This window comes from Protopterus annectens, chromosome 6.part0 (assembly GCF_019279795.1).
Source record: "Protopterus annectens isolate FY-2018-M chromosome 6.part0, PAN1.0, whole genome shotgun sequence".
In the NCBI taxonomy this organism is placed as follows: Eukaryota; Metazoa; Chordata; order Ceratodontiformes; family Protopteridae; genus Protopterus; species Protopterus annectens.
The window spans coordinates 835073243-835088341 of NC_056737.1; the positions used below are offsets into that span (position 1 = coordinate 835073243).

At 45.1% G+C, this 15099-nt stretch overlaps 1 protein-coding gene across 1 annotated transcript in view; it reads left to right on the top strand.

Annotated features, from left to right (window-relative positions):
- BAG5 (BAG cochaperone 5) overlaps nt 1-15099 on the top strand; it is a 366318-nt gene that overhangs the window by 911 nt on the left and 350308 nt on the right. The gene's annotated exons all lie outside the window — the stretch shown is intronic.

Below are 15099 nucleotides of genomic sequence, written 5' to 3' on the forward strand. Positions count from 1 at the left end.
AGGGACGTAATATTATTTTGGATGAGAGATGGAGCGACTGGTCTAATTAATTATTTAGCTGACTGAATTTGACCCTCTCAAACCTCTAAGCACAAGAAGTCTGGACAAAGCATAAAATAATAGGGATACAAAGGCCCAAAAATGGAGACAAATTTTTAATACTGCTGTTATAAACTTAGAATGTTGCTAGGTTAACATATGTGTTGGTATGCTTTTTCTGAAGGACATGAAATGTGAAATTCAAATGTATGTTATTATTTTATGACGTAAGTCCTCAGTGCTTTTTCAGAAAACCACAAATGTTATCAGGAAAAGACCAAAAAAATTTTGGGCAAAAATCTGGACATTTTGCGAAAATCACAGTGAAAACCCTAGCTTGGCTAGGTTTTTCTTGTAGCTTTTACTGTCTATATATTATCATATATATAAAATGTGTGTGTGTATAAGTGTTGTATTACATGAATAAATTATACTAGGCTTACGGCTTCATTTTCTTACACATTTTCTTTGGAATTAAAGTTTTTGTTTTAAAACATGCACAAGAGCATATATACTTTTCAAAATGACAGCTGATTAGAAGTTATAGACAGCGAAGCAGTACATTTTTAAATATCCCATTCACTTTCAAAATGTTTTCTTATATAGGTAGGTACTAGGCTATCGGCCCTAGGGCCCATAGAAACCTAGCCAAAAAAATGTACCCTGGCTTTCGCCACCCAAGAAAATTATTTTCCTGTGCCCCTGTCGAGCAGAGCCACAGAAGTGATCCCTGGGGTGAATTTCCCATTTCCCATCCAATCATCAAGATTTTTCTTGGAGTGCTAATGAGGAGCACTGTTTGACATAGGTAGTCTGTTCCAGAGTATGGAAGTCTCTGGGACAGGAATCTATCCCTCCAGCATATTCTGTTTATTGTGGAGACAAGGTTTAGGTCCCTAGAGCGTGTAGCTCTGAGGGACTGGGATTTCTTTAAGTGGAGCATGTCCAACAGCTCTGGGTTTGACATAGCTTTGTATGTTAGGCAGAGATCGCCCCTGAGTAGGCGATATGCGATGGAGTAAAGCTGTAGTGTTTTGAGACGGTCTGCATAGGGCATCTGTTTGAGGCCAGTAATCCTCTTTGTGAGGTTATGGTATTTCTATAATCTTTCCAGTTGTTGTAGATGTCTTGTGAGGTACATACCAAAAGGGGTGTTGTACTCTATAATGGGTCTAATGAGTAATGAGTAGGGGGGAACAATGACCTCTTTTTTTCTGGATGAGAATCCTTTTGTGATGAGATGAGCCACGTAGGATTTCCTGACCACTGTGGCGATGTGATTATCAAAGGAGAGACTACTGTCCACCTGTGTCCCAAGGACTCATCACATTTTCGGTATTAAGTAGACTACCTGCCATGTGGTAGTTCATGGGTACAGAGTTTTTACCAAAGGGGATGACAATACACTTTTTGGCATTGAGCTTCAGGCCATGGCTTTGACACCAGGTATCTGTCTCAGTGAGGCCCTTTTGCAGTTTGTCCACATTGTTAGGAGTTTCGATTATGGCTCCTAGTTTGCAGTCATCTGCAAACTTTGTTAGCCAAAGATCTTCTGTGTTGGCCTGCACTTCAGAGAAGTAGATACAGGAGAGGACCCAGGACTGAACCCTGTGGTACTCCACTTGTTACTGGTCTGATGTCGGATTTGGAATCTGCTACTTTCACAGTGTGGGTTCTGTCCATGAGCCAGTTGGCAACCCATCTTGTGACATAGGGATTTATACCTAGTTTAGTGAGCTTATCTATAATTCCAGAGTGGGGGATAGTGTCGAAAGCCTTGGCAAGATCTAGATAAGCTGTGTGAACCATTTTACCCTCATCTATGGCTTTGGTGACTGCTTCAAAGAAGTCGATCAGGTTTAGGAGACACGATCTGCCTTTTACAAATCCAAACTGGGTAGGGTCCAGAGTTTGGAGATGACCAATGTCTTTGTTTTGAGTTCCACAATGATATGTTCCATGGCCTTGCAGACCAAGCTCATCAGGCTAATGGGGCAGTAGTTCCCGGGGTCCGTTGTGGCTCCCCCTTTGTGGAGTGGGATAACCGTCGCGGTGAGCCATTCAGTGGGTACAAAGCCTGAGGTGAGGCTATGATTGAACATGGTACTTAGGTTGGGTGCCAGTTCATTCTGTAGTTCGTGTAGAACGCAGCCTGGGATATTGTCAGGTCCCATGGATGCTGTGTTCTTGGCTTTGGAGAGTGTGTTTTTTACCTGTGCAGCCGTGATTATAGGAACTTTGCATTCTTCTGGTATAGAGATGGACCCTCTAGGGGGTGAGAGGGGGGGTAAAGTTAGCACTGAACCTATCTGCTAGGATGTTGGCAATATCAGTTGGTTCTGTATATTTAGTGCCATTGTGCTGTAACTCAGAGCAGATCTGAGTGTTCCCATTTAGATTCTTAACATAGCTATAGAATGCTTTGTGGTTGTCTTTAGAGTCAGTGGCAATTTTGTTTTCGTGACTAGCTTTGGAGGATTTTATGAGGGATCTCAGCTTCTTACTGAGGTTGACCAGGGAGTTCCTCCAGTCATGGGATTTTACTTTTTTTTTTTTTTTTGCCACAGTTTCTTTCTTCTGTTGTAGAGTTTGTTATGGCAGAGGACCACCAGATTGGCTTCTTTTTTTTGGGGGGATAACATCTTGGTTCTATTAGGGATAGCATGATCCATGCACTCGTGTAAGTGCTTATAAAGTGCATTGGTGTAGGATTCTCAATTTAAACTTTCTGGCTTTGACTCCTTTTATATCTTGTTTATCATCGAGCCTGAAAAGCCATGTAAAAAGACATTACATTTTAGCTGTGTAAAGCAGTTCGTGAACCTGTGGAGTCTTATTTAGATTAAAGATAACAAAATTAAGCATTGTTGTCTCTCCTCAATACTAAAGTATTGTTTTGGTGATTGCAATACAGTTTAATTTAAACAGCTGCTATCATAAGCACATATGATTAAAAGTTAACTAGTGGTGTTCGGCAAATTGTAAAATCTTTGCAAAGTAAACAAAAAAGTATTCATGCAGAGAGGTAGATGTTTATCGTATATTTTCTAATTACATGCTGCTGTAGGTCACATTTTAAATAAAATACATGTGTAATTAGTATTTCAGAAAGTAGTAAATTAACGGAACTGACATAAAACATTGTATGCCAATAAAATTAAGAAAAGACTGCTGTGACGGCCTCTGCATGTTCATATCTACATAAAAGTTGAGTGTTGCAGCTGGAAAACAGTGTTGTACAGATCACTCCAAGTCTCAAACCTCCAAAGTTCCTATTACAAGTTTATAAGTTCATAGGTTGTTAATAGGCTAATGACCACTAGGGTCCTTACAGGCCTAGCCACGCCCCAAACTATTTGGGTCCCAAGTGTCATATGGGGGAGGTGGGAGCATGTTAGTAAGCAGGTAGATAAGGATTTGTAGAGGGGATGTTAGGATAATAGTTCTTTTCTTATTCACCTCTTTTGTCCATAAGGGACTTGGAGGCCAGCCCAAGGGTAAATTTACGATTTCCCATCCAATTGAAGTTTTATTTGAATAGTGTCAGGGATGAACTCTGGTTTACATGGATGGAGGGGCTTGTTCCATATTGCAGGGATCCTTTGAGACACACATCTGCTCTTGTTTGTTACAAACCAAGTTCAGAGCCCTGGATATAGTGTTTTGGTGCTTTTTTGTGCATGTGCAACAGATGTATCAGGTCTAAGCCCTGGAAGCCAGACAAAGATACCCTCTCAGAAGCCTGAAGAAAATTGAATACAGAGACAGAGCCTTTAGGTGATCAGTGTAGGACAGGGTATTCATGCCGTGAATTCTCCTAGTAAGAAACCTTAATGGGTGTTCTGACTCTTGCAAATGTCTGGTTAGTTACATACCAAAGGGGGCATTGTATTCAATGACAGGTCTAATAAGGACCGTGTAGATTGGTACTATAACTTCCTTGGACCTGAATGCCATACGGTTATGTATAAGTTGGGCAACATAGAATGATTTTCTTATTATCTTAGCTACATGTTGGGCAAAGGCCACATTGCTATCTATATAGATTCCCAGATCCCCTTCTGTTGGGCTGACTCTAGGTGTTTTATTGATGGAGTAATTAACTTGTCCTTACACTTTCCCAAAAGGGCATCATAATGCATTTTTTGGCAGTGAGCTTTAAGTCATGGCTTTGGCACCAGTTATTTGTTCATAGGTTGGTACTAGGCTATCGGCCTTAGGGCCTATACAAGCCTAGCCATAGTCTAGCAGGGCGACTGACATGATCTCTGGAATTTCCTATCTCCCATCCAGTTGTCAAGGTTCCTTTTGAAGAGGGCCAAGGAGGCGCTCTGCTTGACATGTATGGGCAGTCTATTCTAGAGTATGGGGAGTCTCTGGGTCAGGAACCTATCCCTCCAGCATGTTTTGTTCATTGTGATAACAAGGTTTAGATCCCTGGAGCGTGTGGCTGTGAGGGATTGGGATTTCTTTAAGTGGAACATGTCCAACAGCTCAGGGTTTGATATGGCCTTGTATGTTACGTAGAAATTGCCTCTGAGTAGACGATATGCCACAGAGTATAGCTGGAGTTTTTTAGACTGTCAGCGTAGAACATCTGCTTTAGGCCTCTGATTCTTTTGGTGAGGTATTTCTGCGGCCTTTCCAGCTGTTGCAGATGTCTTGTGAGGTACATACCAAATGGGGCGTTGTACTCTATAATGGGTCTAATGAGGGATGAATACAGTGGGACAATGACCTCCTTTTTTCTGGATGAAAAGCCCTTAGTGATGAAGTGTACCACATAGAAGGATTTCTTGACTGTTGTGGCGATGTGGTTATCGAAAGTGAGACCACTGTCCAACTGTGTCCCTAAGTCTCTCATCACACTTTTGGTGTTTAGTGTACTGCCACCTATGTGGTAATTCATGGGTAAATGTTTTTTCCCAAAGGGGATAATTTATACATTTCTTGGCATTAAGCTTGAGCCCATGGCTCTGGCACCAAGCATCTGTTTCTGTAAGGCCCTTTTGTAGAATATCTACATCATTTGGGGATTCAGTAATGGCTCCCAGTTTGCAGTCATCTGTGAACTTTTAGCCAGAGTCCCTTAGTGTTATCCTGTACTTCAGAGAAGTAGATGACAAACAAGAGTGGTCCCAGGACTGAACCCTAAGGTACTCCACTTGTCACTTGTCTGGAGCTGGATTTGTAGTCTGCTACTTTTACTGTCTGGGTTCTGTCAGTAAGCCAGTTGGCAACCCATTGAGTGATGTAGGGATTTATGCCCAGCTTAGTAAGTTTATCTATGATTCCAGAGTGGGGGATGGTGTTGAAGGCCTTGGCGAGGTCCAAATAGGCTGTGTGGACCGCCTTACCCACGTCCACAGCTCTGGAGACTGATTCGAAGAAGTCGGTCAGGTTCAGGAGACATGAACGGCCATTCACAAACCCAAACTGGGTGGGGTCCAGTGTTTGACGGTTGCCAATGTCTTTGTTTATAAATTCCATGCCCTTGCAGATCAGGCTCATCAGACTGATGAGACGGTAGTTCCCGGGATCCAAGGTGGATCGCCCCCTTGTGGAGTGGGATAACTGCAGCTGTAAGCCACTCAGTGGGGACGAAGCCTGAGGTGAGGCTATGATTAAACATGACACTTAGGTGAGGTGCCAGTTCATTTTGTAGTTCGGGATGTCATCTGGTCCCATCGATGCTGTATCCTTAGCTTTGGAGAGTGCGGTTTCTACCTGTGTGGCCGTGATTATTGGAATTTGGCAATCTTTTGGTATTAGATGGGTCCTTTAGGGGGTGGGAGGGGGGTGAAGTTGGCATTAAATCAATCTGCAAGGATATTGGCAATATCAACCTTTTTTGGTTTATCAGTGCAGTTTCGGGTACTTGTGACCAACTTGCTTGTTTCGTGATATTGGCAATATCCTTGGGATCAGTATATTTAATGCCATTCTGTTGTAGCTCAGAGCAGATCTGAGCATTGCCATTTAGATTCTTGACATAACTGTAGATGCCTTGTGGTTGTCTTTGGAATCTTTGGCAATTTTATTTTCGTAACTAGCTTTGTAGGATTTTATGAGGGATCTCAGCTTCTTACTGAGGCTGGTAAAGGAGTGTTTCGCATCTTGGGATTTTCCTCTTTTCTGCAACAGTTTCTTCCTTCTGTTGTATAGTTTGTTTATGGCAGGGGACCACCAGATTGGCTTCCTTTTTTTGGAGGAAAGCGTCTTGGTTCTATTTGGGATGGCACGATTCATGCACGAGTGGATTTGCTCGTACAGTGCCTTAGTGTAGGATTCAGCAGTCGAACTTTGAGAGCCCGTCTGCATGGGTGTCATGAAGTTTGTCACTTCTGACTTGAGTAGCATGAAGTTGGCTTTGGAGAAGTTTTTTATGGAGGTTTCCTTACTGGGGGGTGGGGGTGGGATGTGGATGTCAAGGGTGATTTGCTTGTGGTCAGACCTGACCAATGAGGGGGTGACCACTGGTATGGAGCATCTATCTCCCATGTTGGTAATGACCAGGTCTAGGATATCGTAGCCCCTGATGGGATAATGGATTAGTTGATCTAGGGCGCTGGAATTTATGAATTCCAAGAACTGTTGGGAAAAGGTGTTTGTACCCGAGTAGTTGTCTGTGTTAAACTCACTTGCAAGATGTTCTACAGTAGCTCCCAAATTTACAGTCATCTGCGAACTTCATGAGCCAGAGGCCATTAACGTTAACCTAGACTTCTCAAAAGTGGATGCCAAACAGGAGCGGCTTCAGCATAGACCCCTGGGGTACTCCACTGGTGACTGGCTCTTGGGGAGGTAGTCTCACTGATCCTGGCTTCTTGAGTCTTGTCTGTGAGCCAGCCGGCAATCCATTGAGTTATGTAAGGGTTTACGCCCAGCTCAGAGAGGTTGTCAGTGATGCTTGAATGGGGTGTTGTATCAAATGCCTTAGCCAGGTCAAGATATGCAGTATGTACTGTTTTACTGCTGTCCATGCCTTGGTGACCCTCTCAAAGAAGTCTACGTGGTTAAGTTTGCATTGCGTTCCCTTAACAAAGCCAAATTGGGATACATCCAGTCTTAACAAAGCCAAATTGGGATACATCCAGTGTCTGTAATTGCCAATGTCCTTGTTTATAATTTCCATGATAATTCATTCCATGGCTTTGCATATTAAGCTTGTTAGACTGATGGGTCTGTAGTTCCCTGGGTCGGTTGATGGTCTGCCCTTGTGGAGGGGGAATGACTGTTGTGGTCCTCCACTGACTTGGAATGTAGCCTGTTTCAAGGCTGGAGTTAGAGTGCCTGAAGTGATCCTGATAAGTCATGTTTTAGACTGTTCAGGAGGTAACCCGGGATGTTTTTGGGACTCATGAGAGTGGTGTTCTTGGCTTTAGTGAGTGCTGCCAGCACCTGGTCCCTGCTGATAGCTGGGGTAAGTACATTGGAGGGAATTTCACCTGGTGGAGCTGGAGGGGGGAGGGGATTGGGGAGTGAAGTTTGAGTTGAAATTTTGAAATTATCAGCTAGTAGATTTGCTGTGTCACCCAAATCGGTGTAGGTAGTACCATTCGCAACCAGTTCAGAACACTGTTGTGTGTTACCTCTTAGGTTCTGAATGTAGCTGAATAAGGCCTTCTGATTGGCTTTAGCCTGTGAGGCTATCCTGACCTCATAGCTGGACTTAGTTATACCTCTCAGCTTCTTGTTTAGTTGTGTAAGAGAGCACTTGTCTTTAAGGGAGTCATTCTGGCCGTGAGTTTTCTTTATTATTAACTCTGTTTAGGTAAGGATTATACCAGTGAGGTTTGTTTTTAGTGTTTGTTTTAGGTTTATTTCCACTAGGTATGTCAGCTTCTACTCAGCCATTCATACATTTGTATAGTGACTCTGAATAATTCTGCATAGATAGCTGTGGTCTCAAGTTTCGGAGGACCCTTGAATTTTGACAGTGTCACTTAATAGGATGTAGTTTGCCTTTGAAGAGTTCCTAACTATTACTGGTTTAGCTGGATTTTCTGAGTTGATTTTTTTACGTAAAGCGAGACAGCTTTGTGATCCAACTTCATTAGTAAGGAAGTGACACGGGGGGGGGGTGCAGCCCTCTCCCATGTTGGTGAGTATCAGATCCAGTATGTTTGATCCTCTGATTGGAGCATCCACCAAATGTGTCGGGGGATGTTTGGGTTAATAAAGTTCAAAAAGCATTATGCCTGTGATTTTGTCAATTTACGTTTCCCAGTCAGTAGAGAGGTAGTTAAAGTCTCCCACGAGTAGGGTGTTTGTTTGGATGGTGAGTACTTCTAATAGGTTAAGGCAAGAATCATGAAACTCTAGGGCATAGATGGGGACCTGTAGATAGCCATGATATGGTGAAGGACCTTATATTTGGTGACTTGCACGTGGATGAGTTACATGATATCATCCTGTTTAACCAACTTGGAGGTATGTTTGTTGCTAGCATAGATCAAAACACCTACACCTTTGGCCGCAGTCTGTGCTGTTATTGGCCTAAATGTGTGGAAGGGACTGTAGCTTTGCACTTCTGGAGTATTTTCTTTGGCTTTGAACCAAGTGTCAGTCATGGCACAGATGTGTTCATTCTTCAGAATGAGGAGGACTTGAAGGGTGTGGATTTGTTATAGGCTGTGAGCAGTGAGCAAGAACACCTTAAGGTTGCTTGTAGACTTTTTCACTATGTTGGTAGTTTTGTCTTTTTGACATTGCCTAAAAAAGGCTGTAAGGGGTGGATAAAATTTTAGCCTGTGTCTGAAAGCCATCCTTGATAAAACATTGTGGCCTTTTGACCATATCCTACCATGCTGACAGATATTGGATCAACCTGGAATAACACCAGAAATTAAGCAAATTATTAAAATCAATCATTTTATGTTCATATTTTGGTCTCATTCTTGGTGATGGTAGAATGCTGCTCGGTTCAAGGCTCATACCTATTTGTTACACATATTCTGAGAGATCCATTATGTCTTTTTTTCATATAGTCTAGTGAGGTACGTCTCAGATCATTTATACCCATGTGCACTATGGTAGAATCATATTCGTACCTGTAGTGCAGTACCTTGAGTGCACGTGTGATATGGCGAATCCTGCCTCCAGATAGGCAACTTACTATTATCTTCTGCTTGTTTAACCTGGTGAACGGGACATCTGTGTGTCGCACAATGGAGTAGCTAATGACAAGAGTATTAGGTAAAGTGTATGCTTGCCTTATGGGCTATGCACTTTGGGGACCGTCAGGTGTAGGTTTATGTGAGATGTTTGATGTTGCTTTGGGTGTGTGCTTCAGTGATTGCTGAGGAACAGTGTTGCCATTAGGTGGCTTTGGAGGTCTTTAATGTTTGGGAAGGTTTCTTTTAAGTGCTTCAGTATAAGATATTTGTGTGTGTGTGTGTGTGTGTGTGTGTGTGTGTGTGTGTGTGTGTGTGTGTGTGTGTGTGTGGTTGAGAGATGTAGTGTGGGTATTCCTGACAACCTTGATTGTATGCAGGATCTTTGCCTCCAAGGAAATCATTTATTTACATCGCTTGCATACTGTGCTATTTTTGTCTGAGAACATGAGACATTGCTACATTGCTTTAGAATGCTCAAATCTACCAAGCTGGCCAAAGAGACATTTGGAAATTGCATATCCATGTTGTCTGGTCCTGTAGTAGGATTGACTGTTTAGGATTAATGATTGGGTTTTAATAGGGGTCTCTTAGGGTAGTTTCTGGGGTTAAAGGCAGGACGTTCCATGCTGCTAGGAAATGGTAGTGCTAGTCAGTGCATAAGCTAGCTGCTCTAAGCATGTTTATGCACAATGTCACACTGTTTAACAGGTTTTGAATCTAATCCTAACTTTTTAGGTAAATTTTGTTATCTATGTGTTTGCTGCTTTGCAGGGCATTGCTAACAACCCCAGCTCAGTGGCCAGCTCCGTACAGAGAAAAAAAAAAAAGCTTGAAAACTTGACTCCTTTGCCTTCTAGCCAATAAGCGACCAGACACTCTGAGCTTCTTCCAGTGCTTCCCAACTCAGGGAGACCAGGTAAACACCTTCTGCCATAAGGTGTCTGATCCTGGGATTTCTTAAATGTAAAGCACAGCAAAAGCCAGTCTCAAATGCAGGTTAACAACAAACAAGTAAGTCCCTGGTTAATTCACAGTTCTGCAAATTGATTTGGAGGCACACCGACTAGAAAAGTTACAAGCAAGAGAAAGTTCTATTTTTGTCACAAAATTAAAGAAATGCTTTAAAAAAGCTCAAAAAGTAAAAGTGCAGTTAATTAAGAAAATGCTGTCTTAGCTTGGATGGCTCACGATGCAGCTGAAACACTGGAAAGTGTTGCCATGTTCTCTGTAAGTGATCAGAGAGCCATGCAACTTGCCTGATTTTTAGTAGAGAAAAAGTTTGTAAACTGACTCAATGAACAGCCACACTTTCAGCTTCCACCAGTGCTTCCCAAGTCAGAGAGCCTAGGTAAACACCTTCTGCCACAAGATGGCTGACCCTGAAATCTGTTAATGTAAAAATAAGGTAAATGGCTTAACCATTATGCCAAACACCAGTAGATTTATAACCTATGACTATAGATTAGATAACGTTGGTCTCACAAATGTATTTACAAAAGGGACAGTGTCAAATTTTGAAAATTCCATTAGTTTGCTTGTGATGTAACTTTTGAAATGCCCTGATCATCACTGTCTGATAAGTGCTTAAATCATAACGATAACATTTGAACTGTCCCCTACTGCCTTAATTCATTCATTATTGCTAGTGAGCATCCTCTGGTTGTTCCTGATGATACTTTGACCTCAGCAGAATCAGTGGAATATGTTAAACTAAAAACTAAACTAGAATTACTGGGGCTCAAAGTGTGTTCAGTGTTAATTTTTGCTGCTTCATCACTCAACAGTATGGGGACCAGTTTTGTGATGTCCTTCAAGGATGCATCTGCAGTCATCACATATGGGTTGTCCTGCCTCAGGCAGCCCTTCGGTCGGCCGGATTCCAAAGTCTGGGTCTGGCTTTGGCTGATGTCGCACTTTCCCTGACGTCAGAGCGTCTGGGGTATAAAAGCATCAGCCGACGCCATCTTCCTCAGTCTTTCTTGCCGCATGGTGCCCGAAGCAGAAGCAGTTCGCAAGTGCCGGTCGGCCAGCTCCTGTGATTCAGCTACCGAAGACTTCGAAAAAGCTAAGTACCCCGTTGGGGACTCTTTCTTGCCTCAGCCGATGTCAGATAAAGTTAATAATTGATGTTATGTGATCCTATCTCGCCTACATTCTGACTGATGGGTTCGGAGCCGATCCCTCGGCTCCGACTCGGCACGCTTATGCCAAAGAGCGAAGTCTCTAATTGGCTGAGCTTACTATATCCCAGGATGCACCACTACCAGTCCCCCAGATCTCGTTTGCCGCTAACAAGTGAAGACGTGGTCTCGAGCTGGCTGAGCTAAGTAGTGATTATTTTCACTAACTTCCTGTCAGGAATTTCTTTATACTTCAACTAAAAGCTGTTTTAACAGCTATCTTGTGTTTTGAGTGCGTTTGGAGAAATTTACTTGGTAAATTCTTGTGTTGTGAGTGTTGTTTGACTAGAAGTACCTCTTGTGTGGAAAGGCCTTTCCCGGTCTTTTTGGTTGTTAGGTGACTTCTGTTCTATTTAGGGATCTCGGATCCTTTATACTGGTGATAGTTTCTCTTTCTTTAAAAGAAGGACAAAGCAGAGAAAATTTCTTTTTCTGTCATAGTTACAGTTTGTACTGTGTTTGGCTAGTTCACTGAGTAATTTACCAGAATGTCTCAGGTTCCTAGGCCTTCAGGCTTTAAAAAGTGCACCAAGTGCAACTTTAAAATGTCTATAACAGATGACCACTCTCTCTGTGTTTATTGTTTGGGTGCAAAACATTTGCAGGAGTCCTGCAGCGTGTGTCACGCTTTTTCCTCGAGGGTCCTCCAAGAGAGGAAAAATAAGCTTATATTAAAAGGCCTTATAAAACCCTCCTTTGAAGAAGCTTTAGCATCCTCTCCTTCTCCTGCTAAAGAAAGGGCGCCGGCTCACCAGTCCGTCGGATCCGACCGCCAAAAGACATAGGCAGGCTTCTCCTTCGCTCCAAGGACTTCGGAGCCGAGGGCGAACGGTCTGCCTCGATGCCACCAGTCTCGACTCCTCTGGCTTCGAGCCGATGGCTGGGGCATCGAGGCGGGTGACCTTCGGCGGCTCCACTGGGCCCGGAGCCGATGAAGGTTGTCCGCCCAGACACTTCCCCCTCGGCGCCTAAGGCCTCCTCGGCACCGATGGAAGCTAGTTTGGGTATTCCTTCGGCGCCGATAGTCATCGAGTCGCCTCGAGCCGGTCCCCTAGCCCCTTGGGGCCGTTGGAGAGGCCATCTCGAACCCGCTCAGTATCCTCTAGGTCATCGAGGATGTCAGATTCGACATAGACAGGGTGCTCCAAAGACTGTTCCAGTCCCCAGTCTTTCAAAATTTGTTTCGCTCCGACCCAGTTGGCTTCGGAGCCGACAGCCCATGCCCATGTCATTGCCATTCCTCCTCCGACCGCCCGGCTCCCTCGGAGCAGGTGCTGTTGGAGCCGGTGGAGGTCTTAGGGTCGGCTCCGACCCTTACTCCAACCCCGGCCTTCGGGTCCGAGTTTGGCACACGGACTTCTTCAGCTGGACCCGGGGGTGACGTTTCGGGACCTATGTTGTCGGTTCCGAGCCTCCCTCTCGGTGCTTCGGCTGCGGGACTTCCGTCTGCTATCATGGCTCCGGGGACCAGACACTCCCAGGATTCTGGGGGTCCGGCTTTCAGAGCTATGAGGAGTGCCTTGGCCAAGTCTTCTTCGGCCATCTCTCCGGCTTTACCGGCACCTTCCCTGGGCGTGGAGACTGGGTCTTTGGCAGTTCCCCTGTCCTTAGGCAGCGGAGCCCCGGGGCCTGAGGTTACCCCCTCTGGGGGTTCCCCTCCTCCTGTGGGTTCTTCGGAGTTGTCTTCAGAGGAACCCCCAAGGAAGAGATCGTGCAAGAGGAAGCACGTGGACTCCCCCGAGTCTCTTACATCGGACACTGATCTTGATGATGCAGAGGGATCCCCAAAGTCGTCCTCGGATGATGTCTCATTTGCAGACATTTTAGAGATCCTCAAACAACGAGGCGGCTGGATGTCCAAACCCCCCTCTGCTGATGAGTCAGTGCTTCTCAAGGCCTTTGGGGCTCAGCCCTCCGCCTCCTGGGTGTCTCCGCCCTTCGACGAGCTCCTGGATTTGGTTTGTCGGAGGGCGTGGGAACATCCAGACACCGTGGAACCAGTGCCTTCTCGTCCTAACAAATTATTGTCTGCCCCACCCGAGAAGGAGTTCCTGACTAAAGGCGTGGCTGTAGATGCCATGGTGGTGGCATCTGCTACACAACAGGACGTGGCAGAGGCTTCAACGTCCGTCCATCCTCCTAATAAGGAGTCTAGGAGCATGGACTGCACGGAAGCGCACCCTGACTTCAGCGGCCTTTACTTTAAGGTCCCTGAATTATTTGGCACATTTTACCAGGCTACAGAGGGATCTGGTCAAGGAGCTGTCAGATTCCTCTCGGGTAACCTACCTGAGCAGCTAGCCCAGTTGGTTAGCTCTCAGTTGGCTATCCTTACTTCAATTTCTAACTCGTCCATGAGGCTCATTTCATATGCGGCAAGGGGCGGTAGAGCGGCAGGCACAGGCGTGGCTCTACAGAGACAAGCCTGGCTCCGCTTGTGTCATTTTGCGGAGGCCTTCAAGTCTTCCTTCACGACGCTCCCTTTGATGGGTCCTCTTTGTTTGGACCTAAGGTTAAAGACACTCTTACCGCTGTGAGCAAGAGGGAAAAACTTTATCTGCCGAGGTGCACATTATTCCACTCCCTTCGGCCTTATCCCAAGGCTAAAGGAGGAGGGAAGATGTGGTTCCGTAAATCACGTAAGTTTTTCCTCAACAGCAGGAAGATTCCCCTTCCAGAGGCAGAGGACGGCGAAATTTTTCTGGGAGACGCCGTCCCAGAGGCGGCAGAGGGCCCCACAATTCTGGAGACCGCGAGTCCTTTCGTGGCTCTTCAGCCTCCCACACTTCATGAGGGATTGCCCGGCTGTGCTGCTCGAGCCAGTCGGGTGCCGCTTTGCCAAGCACCTAAAAGCCTGGGAGTCTATCACTCAGGACAGATGGGTGCTTCGGATTATTGCCGGAGGTTACACCATTCCCTTCACACACTCACCCCCACCGTCCAAAAAAATCCCGGACCCACCACCCAGTCAAAGGAAATTGCAGCCGCAGAAGCGCCAAAGCTGCTAGAAAAGGAGTCATACAACCGGTCCCCACCGACCAGATCGGGTCCGATAATTACTCAAGGTTCTTTTTAGTGCCAAAAAAGACAGGGGACCTGAGACCAATATTGGATCTCAGCAGACTAAACCAATCCGTCACGAAATCCAAATTCCGAATGGTCACGTTACAATCCATTCTCCCATTGTTGGAGAAGGATGTTTGGATGTGCTCCATAGATCTCAAGGACGCCTATTATCACATACCGATACATCGGGCGTCCAGGAAGTATCTGCACTTCAGCCTGGGAGACAGTCATTTCCAATTTTGTGCACTGCCCTTTGGTCTCACCACAGCCCCCAGGGTGTTCACCAAGTGTTTGGCAGTAGTGACTGCTCACCTGAGGAGTCTTGGATTCCAAGTGTTTCCCTATCTGGACGACTGGCTCCTGACTGCCACCACCAGGCATCTACTAATGGACAACCTCAAAGCCACCTTTTCCCTGGGTGCTACCCTGGGAATTACATTCAATTGGTCAAAGTCTGTCTTGCTGCCCTCTCAGCGCATAAGGTTCATAGGAACAGAGATAGACTCAAAATTGATGCGCGTCTTTCTTCCTACCGAAAGGATTCTAACTTTACAAGGTCAAGTTCAAGCCCTGCTTTCAAGATCCAAAGCCCCAGCCAGGATGGTCCTGCAACTTTTAGGTTCAATGTCTGCCACGGTTCTTTTAGTTCCTCTGGCAAGATTGCACATGAGGATTCTTCAGTGGCTATTATCGAC